The following is a 10,980-nucleotide window of genomic DNA, read 5'->3' as shown; positions in this document are numbered from 1 at the left end:
TGTATATAGCTCTACGCTGAATGTAAAAGCATGTAATAAATACCATGCTGAAAAAAAAAAAAAAAAAACCCCGCGGCGTGGCACAACGGTAAAGCGCTCGGCTGGGGATACACAGGATGGAGGTTCGATTCCCGGATGGATAATCATTTTTCTTTTTTAATGAGGAGGAGTCGCACACCTATTAAGTGTTGCTAGTCAACGCCGGCAGAGCTTGGCGAGGGGGCTGCGCATTTGTGTGTGTGAACAACTTTTATTTCCACTAGAATGGAGGCCCCCCTTCCCCACCCCCAGCTCGCAGGCCTAGGGGACGGGGGCCGGGACCTCCGCGATTAGAGGCAGACAAAAGAGGTCTTGGTTTCTTGCGGCCTCTTCCGCCAGGCGGATGGCTTGCTCCTGAAGAGTTGGGTCCTCGCTCCGCAGAAGGGTTTCCCAAGCCTCTCTACTAAGTATTTTTGTCTTGGCCCCTACGGAGCTAGCGCATTCCCAAATTACGCGGTTGAGGGTCCTTCTCTCTCCACATTGCTTGCATTAATCGTCCTGTCGCTCATCTTTCTGGACGTGATAGGCCCAGACCGGGTGGATGTAATTCCCTGCCTGTAGATGCCGCCATTCGATCGCCTCTTTATTGTTCAGACGCTTATCTGGTGGTGGCACCAGTTTTCTGCTTTGTCTATAATGTTCTACTATTTCTGTGTAATTTAATAGACGTTCGTCCATGTTCTGGCAATCAGGCGGCTCCACGGTACCCGGAAGTAGAGATCTCGGGCTAACTCGTGTGCCGCCTCGTTACCAGGAACAGACGCGTGCGCTGGAGTCCATATTAAGCTGACATTTATATTCAGCTGTTTTCCGATCAGGATTCGCACCGTTTCTGGTGCGATCCTTCCCTTTGCGTAATTGTAGATGGCTGTTTTGTTGTCACTAATTATGAATTTTGCTTCCGTTCCTACGCAAGCGAGCGCTATCGCAACTTCTTCAGTTGTTTCGGAGCTGCGGCTTTTGATAGTGGCTGCCGATACTGGGGCGCCTCGGCCGTCGACTACCGAGGTTACCGCCGCACCCGACTTCCCACTCGCCGCATCAACGTATGCGACTGCCTTGCTGTCCAGTGGCTTGAAGCGCTTTTTGAGTGCTTCTGCTCTCTTTTGCCTCCTTTCCTCGTTGTATATGGGGTGCATGTGTCGAGCAAGAGGGGAGATGGTTAGCTTATCTCGGTATATCTGTGGGATGCTCTACTTTTGTTGTATCCCTCTGTCTGTCTGCAGGCCTACCATATTTAAAATGGCTCTTCCTGTTGTTGTCTGGCTTAGCCTTTCGAGTTGCGACACTTTGACTGCTTCTGCTATTTCTTCCCACGTATTGTGTACCCCCATAGCGAGCAGCATCCCTGTGAATGTACTCATTGGTAGGCCCAGGGCCCTCTTTATGCATCGTCTAATAAGTGCTTCTAATTTTCTTTTTTCCTCTGCTCTAAGGTTTAAATGCGGCGCAGAGTAGCCTATGCGGCTTATGACATATGCCTGCATAAGTCTGATCAAGCTCTTTCTTTTAAGCCTCGGCCCTTCAATGTTATTCTCCTGAATATTCCTGACTTGTGAGGCGTAGCCTTCCAGTTTCTTTTGTATTCTGTCGTTGTATCCATTCTCTTTAATGTACAGCCCTAGGATTTTTATTTGATCAACCTTTGGTACGGACATTCCTTCCACTTTGATATCGAATTCTCCGATTTGCTTGCACCTCGACGATTTTGGGTTGTAGACTAGTGATGATTTCTGCGGTGAGCACGAAAGCCCCCTACAAGCCGCGTATAGTCCACTACTGTGTCTGCCGCTGCCTGCAGTCGTCTCTCTATGCTCGCATCACTCCTCCGGTTTATCCAGAGATTGATGTCGTCCGCGTACATGCTAAATTTGAGCCCCTCAATGTTGCTCAGAGCTTTTGGGATCCCTCTCATTGCCACATTGGAGAGGAATGGGGGAGAGAACCGATCCCTGCGGTGTGCCCCTGCTTCCTTGCAATGCGGGAGACTCAATGTCGGAATTTAATGCAGGCTGTTCTGTCTGTTAAGAAGTCTCTTATGTAGTTATATATTCTGGATCCCACTCCGATCTCCTGGAGACGGCTGAGAATCGCCTCATGCCTGACGTTGTCGAAGGCTTTCGTTAGGTCTAGTCTCAAGATTACTTTGACGTCCCTAGATAGTGAGTCTATTATGTCGTGTTTCAGTCGGAGCATCACGTCTTGCTTGCTCAAGCCTGGTCGGAAGCCAACCATCTCGTGCGGCCACAGGTTGTTTTGCTCCATGAAACGCGTCAGTCTCGTTTATATCACGTGCTCCGTTAATTTTCCTACGCACGAGGTAAAGGAAATGGGTCTTAGATTTTCCAATTTTGGGGGTTTGCCCGGTTTTGGTATAAGGATTACGTTTGCCGCTTTCCATTGCGGGGACAGCTCTCCTTTGGTCCAGATTTCCAGCATATGTACTTCGTTAGGGCACTATGGAGTCATTATCTAGGTTCCTCAGGCTTTTGTTGGTGACCCCGTCGGGTCCTGGGGCAGATGTGACTTTCAGTCCTAAAAGTTTCGCTCTGACCTCTGCTTCTATGATAGGCGCGTCAAGTTCCTCGTTAGCGGCTTCACTATAATCTGAGAGAGCGATCCTATTCGTTTCCCCCATGTAACGTGTTTGCTACTTTTCCAGGAACTCCTCGTCCGTACCCTCGAAAGCATGTCTAGTTTTTGATAATCTGATTCCTGATTGGGTTTTTGAATTAGTTGGGTCTAGCAGGTGCGTCAGTAGACCCCACGTCTTAGAGAGGCTCGCATCGGCTACACCGTCGCATCGGCTACACCGTCGCTATATCGTCGCATCGGCTACACCAATTTTGTTCACAAAGTTTGATCGCGTAATCCTCGATCTCCCTATTGTGTCTCGCAAGCTTCCTTCTGAGGTTGCGATTCCACCTTTGCTTTTTTAGCCTGCGTTCCATGCTATGTTTAGCCTCCCACCTGTGCAGTAGTTTGCTATCGGCTGTTTCTGGAGCGTCTTCCCCTTCGAGCTTGCGTTGCCTTTTAACATGTCGCTTGAGGGTTTTTGTACATTCCTTTATGTTCGCGATTCTTTCTATGGAGTCCCTTTCTAGTATCTCTCTGAGCTTCTCCCATTCCGTTACTTTCGGTTAACGCACCCAACGCGTCTTGACCCCCTTTTTAAGGACCGAGGCTAGGATAATGTGGCCACTGCCAAAATTTCGCTCCGAGCTATACCAATTTAGGTTTGTCACGTTTTTTTGTAAAGGTTAGGTCTGGGGAGGTATCTGCACATAGGTATTTCCAAATCTGATAGGACACCCGGGGTCCGTGTGTAGGGTGAGTCCTAGTTCGTGCGCGTCCTCCCACAGTTGCCTGCCTTTAGGGTCGTGTATCGCGTAGCCCCATTCTTGGTGTCTAGCGTTAAAGTATCCCACTATTATCAAGGGGTTGCTTCCTGCCGCTTTGATCACCTTGCGAAAGAGGGCCCTGAACCTTACCTTCTTTTGCTTCAGAGTATTATACAGGTTTAAAAGGAATAAACTTGGTTCCTCCTTTCGTCCCGTTAAAATTTCTAGCAGTACTGCCTCTACGTCTTTCGAATTGGCCTCGTATTCGATCGCTGCGATGTTCCTTTTAACGAGCGTGGCGACTCGTGATCCCCCCCCCCCCCCTATTACTATGAAAGGCCGATAGCCCGAGAGCGTGGCTGTTTTACCCGTCTCTTGTAAGGCTATGGCTAGCGGTTTTTCCCTCATTAGCGCTAGGTATTGTTGCAGCAGCTCTCGATTACGTTGGAATTAACCCACGGCAGTTCCACTGCCAGATGATTGAATCGTTAGTTGCGTTTTCGACCATTTTGAAGCTGTATAATTGTTTCCTGGGCGTTTCGCTGCCACTCTGCATGGTTATTAAGTTCTGTTCTTTGCAGTTGCAGTTCAGCTGCCATTTGTTCCTGCCTCTGCTGTACCTGCTCCAGCCTTTGGTGCGTCTGTTCCTGTCTCTGTGCAATTGGTCAAATGTTTTAGTCATCTCTTCTTTTATCAGATTAATTGCTCCCATAATTTGTGCCATGAACGTTTTGACCTCAGCGTGATTGGCGTCTACCTCCTTTTTAAGTGCTGCCACCGGGTCGTCTCCCTCCCCCTTACGTTTTGTCGGGGGTGGTTTAACAGGTTCCACTATCATTTTCTCGTTCTGCGGGGTTGCTTGGGGTTTGCCATAATCGGAGCCGGAGGGTTTGTTTTAGCGATAACATTTTGTGGTGCACTGTGGGGAGAGTGGGTCTCCGCCCGCGTTTGCATTTTTGGTTTCTGTTTTTCGTGGGTAAGCTTTGTAATCAGTTCTTTAAGCTCCCTCACTTCTTTCTCTAATCTATCTTCCTATCCTTCTCGTCTTTTGCCTGGTAAAACCCCCGTCAAAGTTTTCTTCTTTACGGTCGCTGCTCGGGTTCCGCTTCTTCGTCCACGGATTTGCCGGGTCCCGGGTTGAGGATCTCTTCCTGGTTCTGGAGTCGGAACGCCCCCGGTCCTGGAACCAGAGAGTCCCCCGGTCCGGGAGCCTGAACGCCCCCTGGTACGGGAGCTCGAGCGTCTGCGCCGCTCCCGTCTCTCGGCAGCCGCCTCCTCTCCCAGCCTTGGGAATGACTCATCTCTGACGCGGAACTCATTCCCGCGCCTTTCCTCAGGGCGGCCTCGGCGGATCCCTCTGCTCCCTCTGTATTATGCGAATGAAGTTCTAGCTGCTTTTGTTTCTCGAGTTTTCGTTTCCAGAACTTCTTCACTTCGTACGGGACCCTGTAGATCTCTTTGCATTCTTTATCTCCTAACGGTTGTCCCTTCCCGCATAGTTGACATTTGTTCTCGCATTTTTGATCTTTTGGTGGGTGTTCCATACCGCATCCTCGACATTTCAGTTGGCTCGGTCTGGGCATACGTCCGCTCTGTGCCCGAGTCGACCGCATGCGTAGCAGACCTCGTACTTCTTGCGATAGAGTACGCATCTCATCGCCGCCGTTGAGAGACGCACCTCCCGTGGCACATAATTATCTTCAAAAAGTATTAGTATTCATGTTGGCTCCCGTCCTAGTCTTCTCACTCCCAGGACTGGAGTGTTTTCGTAATATTTCAGTTTCCTCATAATCTCTCAGACCAGAATAGGGGGTCCTTGTGCACTACGCTTCAAACTTGAGAAGCGCCACTGCTGCGTACTTGTCTCTGTTTCTCGCTGGTGGTCGCGACGAGGATGGCTTGTTGCTTCATGTTAATCGAAGTGATATCTTCTTTGACTGCGTCGTTGCTGACTCCAGCCGCTGTCATAATTACATCCGCTAAAAACGCCTCTCCGTACTTTAGCAGGCGTCCGAGACCTCCCTTCGGTCTCATAATGTTTTCGGCGCCGCGTGCCAATTGGCTGTGACGTCACGGCATACGGCACATGGCATACGGCGTACGCGAAGCTCGACTCTGACCCTCATAGTGAAGCTTTTCGCTTCAAACACCTGCGCCTTTCCTAGTGGTGTCACTCGGCGAGTTTGCGCATGTGCAGCTGTGGCTAAAATTGATCACACGCACGCCAGAACCGGTGTTGACTAGCCTAGTGAAGCCAAAAACGTCCACTGGCCACAGAAATGACACACAACACTTTGAACACTGCACAAAGGAACGAGAGCTTTTCGGCGGCGGGTGCCGCCGGTAACAATAGAGCTGCAACCGCGCCTCCATCGTGCGTCCGTGGTTCCACCAATTCAGTAACCCTTCTACCGGGGTTGTTATTGTGGCTGTAGGAAGAAGAAAATAAAATGCACGGGCCTGCTACTGGCTCTGTAGCTGAGCCACCTGCGCTATGAAAATAATTTGTTCACAGCAAGGGAAAGGCACAGTAACTGTCATACTTCCTCTGTGGACACCCGAACCATAAGGGAAAGGAGGAAGGTGGGAATGAAAGTGGAAGGAGAGAAAGAGGGACCGTAGTGGAGGGCTGCGGAGTAATTTCGACCGCCTGGAGATCTTTAACGTGCGCTGACATCGCACAGCACACGGATGCCACTTCGTTTCGCCTCCATCGAAACGCAGCCGCCATGGTCGGGATCGAGCCCGGGTACTCCGGCACGGTAGTCGGGCGTCTTACCACTGCACCACCCCGGCGGGGCAGCCACCTCCGCTGCCTCGTGCGGACAGAGAAAGTAGAGAAGAAAGAAAAAGAAGAGGGACAGAAAGATGCGAGCCGCAACAACAGCCGTCGTCCACCACCGAAACGGTGGCGGGTGCAATGACGGCCTACAACAAATAAAACTTTTGTGGCAGGTTAGCCCCCGCCGCAAGCGGCGGTGACCCACCTGTCCCAGCCCCATCAGGGGAGTGCTTCTACCAGGGACAGGTGCACATCTCCAAGTGCCTCGATGCCAGCGGCGGCGCGCTACATCGAGGTACCCTAGCTGTACCTCGATTCATACCCTCTATGCGGGTGACTGAATACCACATTAGTAGGTTCAGCGAACTTCACACTACCCATCCATGCCTGGGTTTGTCGCCTAACTGATGAAATCCGAGAATCCCAGTGAGGCCCACTATTGCGATATTGATTCAAAGGAACCCCCAGATACTGTAAGTCTTCGGAGTCCCACCTGATGCCGGCAAAAAAATTAGGCTTTGTACCCCTAGTGATCTAAACAGAACCCTTTTGATCTACCAAGGTTAAAAGACGCCCCCGAACTATCACAAAAACGCTCAGTTACGCGCCAAACCTCGGTCACACTCTTTTATCAGTACAGAAAAGGGCAATGTCATCAGCAATATATATATATATATATATATATAATAAGTGTTTCACAGGAGGGGAAAGGCGCAGTATCTGTCACACTTGTTTCTGTGGACACCAGACCACGCCGTAAGGGAAGGGAGGAAGGTGGGAGTTAAAGAGGAAAAAGAGAAAGAGGAGCTGGTAGTGGAAGGCTACGAAGTAATTTCGACCACCTGGAGATCTTTAACGTGCGATGACATCGCGCAGCACACCCACCTTTCTTTCATGGGGATGTCCGGATTCACAACACTGATTATTCGAGTAGTTTTAAAAGTAGATTGCCTTCGAAATGACGCACTATACTTTGTCACACACTTCTTCAAAGTGCTGGCCAACGTTTAACGACCGGCCACCACTTCTGGTGCTCTGCGAAACGAGAAAAATGTTGCGGTAAGTTGTGTTCACATGCGTTTCTATGGGTCGCCCTCCCAACTCGCACACCCATACGTTTCGCGGTGTTTTAAAAATACTTCGCCACGGTAATGTGATTTCATATTTTCGTGATCTATTCTACGATGTTCATAGTTGCTCTGTACCGAATAATCACATCATAGGTACACTGTGGAAGGAGAAAACTGCTTTGGAACCTTTCGGTTCCATGTATTCCTATGGGCGCTAGCCCTACTTCCCCCCCTCCCTCCCCCCAGTCGGCTGCGACGCAGTGCAACGTCGCAGCTGACGTTAGTATGCAGCCGACGCCATCTTTGCGTCCTGTTCTGACTAGTACTAGTGCGGGGCGGCGGTTAGCTTAGCTGTTCGCGCGCGTCCGTTTGCTCTGTCACTCTGCCTCATGCCAGCACCATTATTATGAAAACTCAGTCGGTATCATGAGTGACAGTTCGATTTATCGGCAAAGTGTGCGCGATGCAGACAGAGACCTGTACAGAGACGGAGAGAAACAGAACTTTGGCACCGACCCGTGTGCTGTCGATATGTGCAACTGCACGGTAAGCGTCGGCCTGTGTCCACGCATATGTGCGACATTCATGAATTCCTTGTCCTATGGACGAGCTTCGTCACAAGAAACCAATCTCAAGCCTACTGACCACTCGAAGAACGCAACTACATTACAAGCGGCTGTGTTAAGAAGCGCGGTTGAAGCAGACGAACTCGCTCTTAGTGCAGTTACGTGCGTGCCGTCCAACGTTTATACCAACTAAACCGCTGAGTTTTTGTAGCTGATATTCTGTATAGAAATGGCGTTTGATAGTCAGTATCTTTTTATACAAAACTTGCTTGGCGTACTAGCCTCAATCGATCAGAAGAAGTCGGATGTTTGCATCGTCTGTGGCGGTAAGGAAGCAAAAGAAACCGCTGCCACAGGCCACAGCGATGACACCGGTGGCGCCACCTCGTTATCTTGCGGGCTCGAAATAACTTTTGGCAGCTAGTGGTTTGCAACAAAGCTTTCGAAATACAACGAAGTTTTGGCCAAGCTAAACTTGATTTGTTATTAGAGATAAATAAGTTTATAAACATTCTGAAAAACAACTCTTCCCGCCTACGTTCCTTCGCCGAATCCGCATGCGGTCTGCTGTGATTAGCAGCCGACACGAACGATTTCGAACATCCGACCTCTTCTGATCGAATGAGGCAAGTACGGCAAACGCAAAGTTTAGCGAGCCCTCTTTGAAGGATTTTATTGCAGCAAAACACGACGAGGAGGTGTTGGCGGCGCGCTGCATGCATGCGCATGACTGGAAGCGATACATTGCCTCTTTTACCGGAAATGTGTCTTAGTCCAGCCCATTTTGACATACATTTCTCATATTCCGTGCGGTTGAGCCGCGTCAGCCATACGTGACGTCGCATCTCAGTGAGGTGTCTTGATCGAGTGGAGTTGCTGTAACTGCGTTATTAGCTACTCTTTTCAAAAACATTTTGCGGCCTATTGTTCTGGGGGCGAAGTCTCACAGTCGCCGGGGAAGAAAATATTTTCGACCGGAGGGTGGACAGTGGGCCTTTAAAGGGCCACTGTCCAGGGAAGGCCCTTTTAATAAAAGGAGCTCAGTGTTTCGATCAGGTACCGGAGATAGTCTGTGCAAAATTCTACAGCGACACGCGCGCCGCAAAGCATCGAAAATACAATTCAAAGCTCCCTCATGCTCTCCTTTGAGAAGCCAGCTTCACCGCTTCTTGCGCTGGCCCGACGGGCCCCGATAATGACGTACGTACCGGGAACGACGTCCATTGGTCCGTCTCGCTGACTGACGGGAGAAGGATGGGTGTCTACCGCTCGCAGCGTGCTTTTCCCTCGCCACGGCCAGACTGAATCCAGCGGCGCGCGCTCCCTCGACCGTTTTTCTTTTTTTTTTTCGCGCTCGCGGAGAGCCACGCCCCACCTCCCGCCAAACGCGGAGGAGGAAGGGGAATTTGTATTGCGGAGGCTAGACGACCTCGGGCAGGAGAGTGAAAAACCTTTGCGAGGGAACGGAAGGAGAGAGGCAGGATAGAATCGGGTGATTGCGGTGGCTGTAACTGCGTTATTAGTTACTCTTTTCAAAAACATTTTGCGGCCTTGCGTTTCAGGGGCGAAGTCTCACAATCACCGGGGAAGAAAATATTTTCGACCGGAGGGTGGACAGTGGGCCTTTAAAGTGCCGAGGTCGTTCGCGCAGCTCTTCAGCTTCCGTTGTTTACACTGTGAACGCGTCTATTACAGTCTACGATAGCTCAATAAACAGCATATATAGCTGCAGAACTGCGTGTAGAACCACGCGGCAGCGCACTCGATACGTACGTTCGCCCTGTTCGTTCCGTGGACACAAAAACGGCCGACTGCGCCTCAATTACTTACAATGCACCGCGCACAGCGCGTCAGTGAATACCCTACTAGTCAAGTAGACAATTTCCTAGCGCAGCTCTAGAAGGCGATTCCGGCCTTGTCTAATTGTGATGGTGAAAAAAAAACTGCAAGAGCCGCTCATTCATTGCTGCTCTCGCATACATTATGGCAGGCATTCAAGAAGGATTGAACGTTATCTACAAATTACAGAAGGGCTTCAGTTTTGATAGCTGTTAAAGTTCTTATATGCTTAAATTTGCTATGATTTTGCTCTTATTTGTTTATTGGAAGTCAGCTACAGTTTCCTGAATTTATTCAATTTTTAACATTGTCTAAAATTTTTTGGTGTCCAATCATTGAAATTTCCTTTCGTTTAACTTGTGTCATACTTATAGAAAGATCCTGGTGGTCTTGTATGTTTCTTCTTACACATAATGCTTTTTAAATTAAGCTGAATGTTGCCCTGGGAACATGGAAGATTGCATCAAAATCATTTCCACTGTCTGCAAGGCCCAGCGTATGTTTACCTTGTATGTGTATATTAATGGTATAATTACACCAATGAACATGTTTCCTTCGCAAGATACCCATTCACATTTTTTTCATGTTTGCTTAAAAGGGTTGTCATTACCACTTCTTGCGGTGTATTTACAATGTTAGTTTTTCCCATGGCTCTTCAAGACATTTTGTGAAGAATGCAGTGTTGTCTCCACAAGTGTGCTTGTTTAGGATATACTGCCAATGCATTCCGACTGCTAGCTGAGTTTATTTTTCCAGGCTCAGATTGCATCAATTAACATGATTCCTTCGCAGCATACCCACCATTCTACTTTTTTCATACTATGTGCTGCCGTTACTATTGAGCATATATTTATATATGTGCATTTGTATATTTACAGGTCATATCGTATGCTTCCCGGACCTAATATCACAGAGGCAAAATAAAACATGAAGGACCAAATAAACATGACAGTACAACAATCATCATATTTCTTGGCGATTTTCAGCAGTCGCTGCAAAGTATGAAATCAATTAAGCTAAGATAGTGAACTTCAAATGTATTTAGGGGATATCCCACTAGGAGAAGTATATTTGCAGGATGGTAGTAGCTGCACAAATACGTCCACACAAGTGGTGCCGTATGGTTGTGCTTGGGTGGACATTATTAAGCAATTACTCGCTTATTATAAAGTAGGGTACTCCTAATGCACAACACACAGCACCTAAAAATATATTGGTTAATATCCACAGGTGTCACATTGAACATTCTATGGATGTTATGTCAATATAATATCAACTTTTGTAAACATCATATGGACATCAGATATCTGTATACCTAGTCAAAAAAAGTCAATGGGTCCAAT

At 48.7% G+C, this 10,980-nt stretch overlaps 1 pseudogene; it reads right to left on the bottom strand.

Moving 5' to 3' along the window:
- Positions 1-300: 300 nt before the first annotated feature.
- Positions 301-1,373, bottom strand: LOC146187092 (uncharacterized; annotated as a pseudogene).
- Between the last annotated feature and the right edge of the window lie 9,607 nt (positions 1,374-10,980).

Source organism: Amblyomma maculatum, chromosome 6, assembly GCF_055883805.1.
Source record: "Amblyomma maculatum isolate TAMU_Amacu chromosome 6, ASM5588380v1, whole genome shotgun sequence".
Classification (NCBI taxonomy): Eukaryota; Metazoa; Arthropoda; class Arachnida; order Ixodida; family Ixodidae; genus Amblyomma; species Amblyomma maculatum.
The sequence above is the reverse complement of the archived record's forward strand: the minus strand, read 5'-3'. Positions and strand labels throughout refer to the sequence as shown.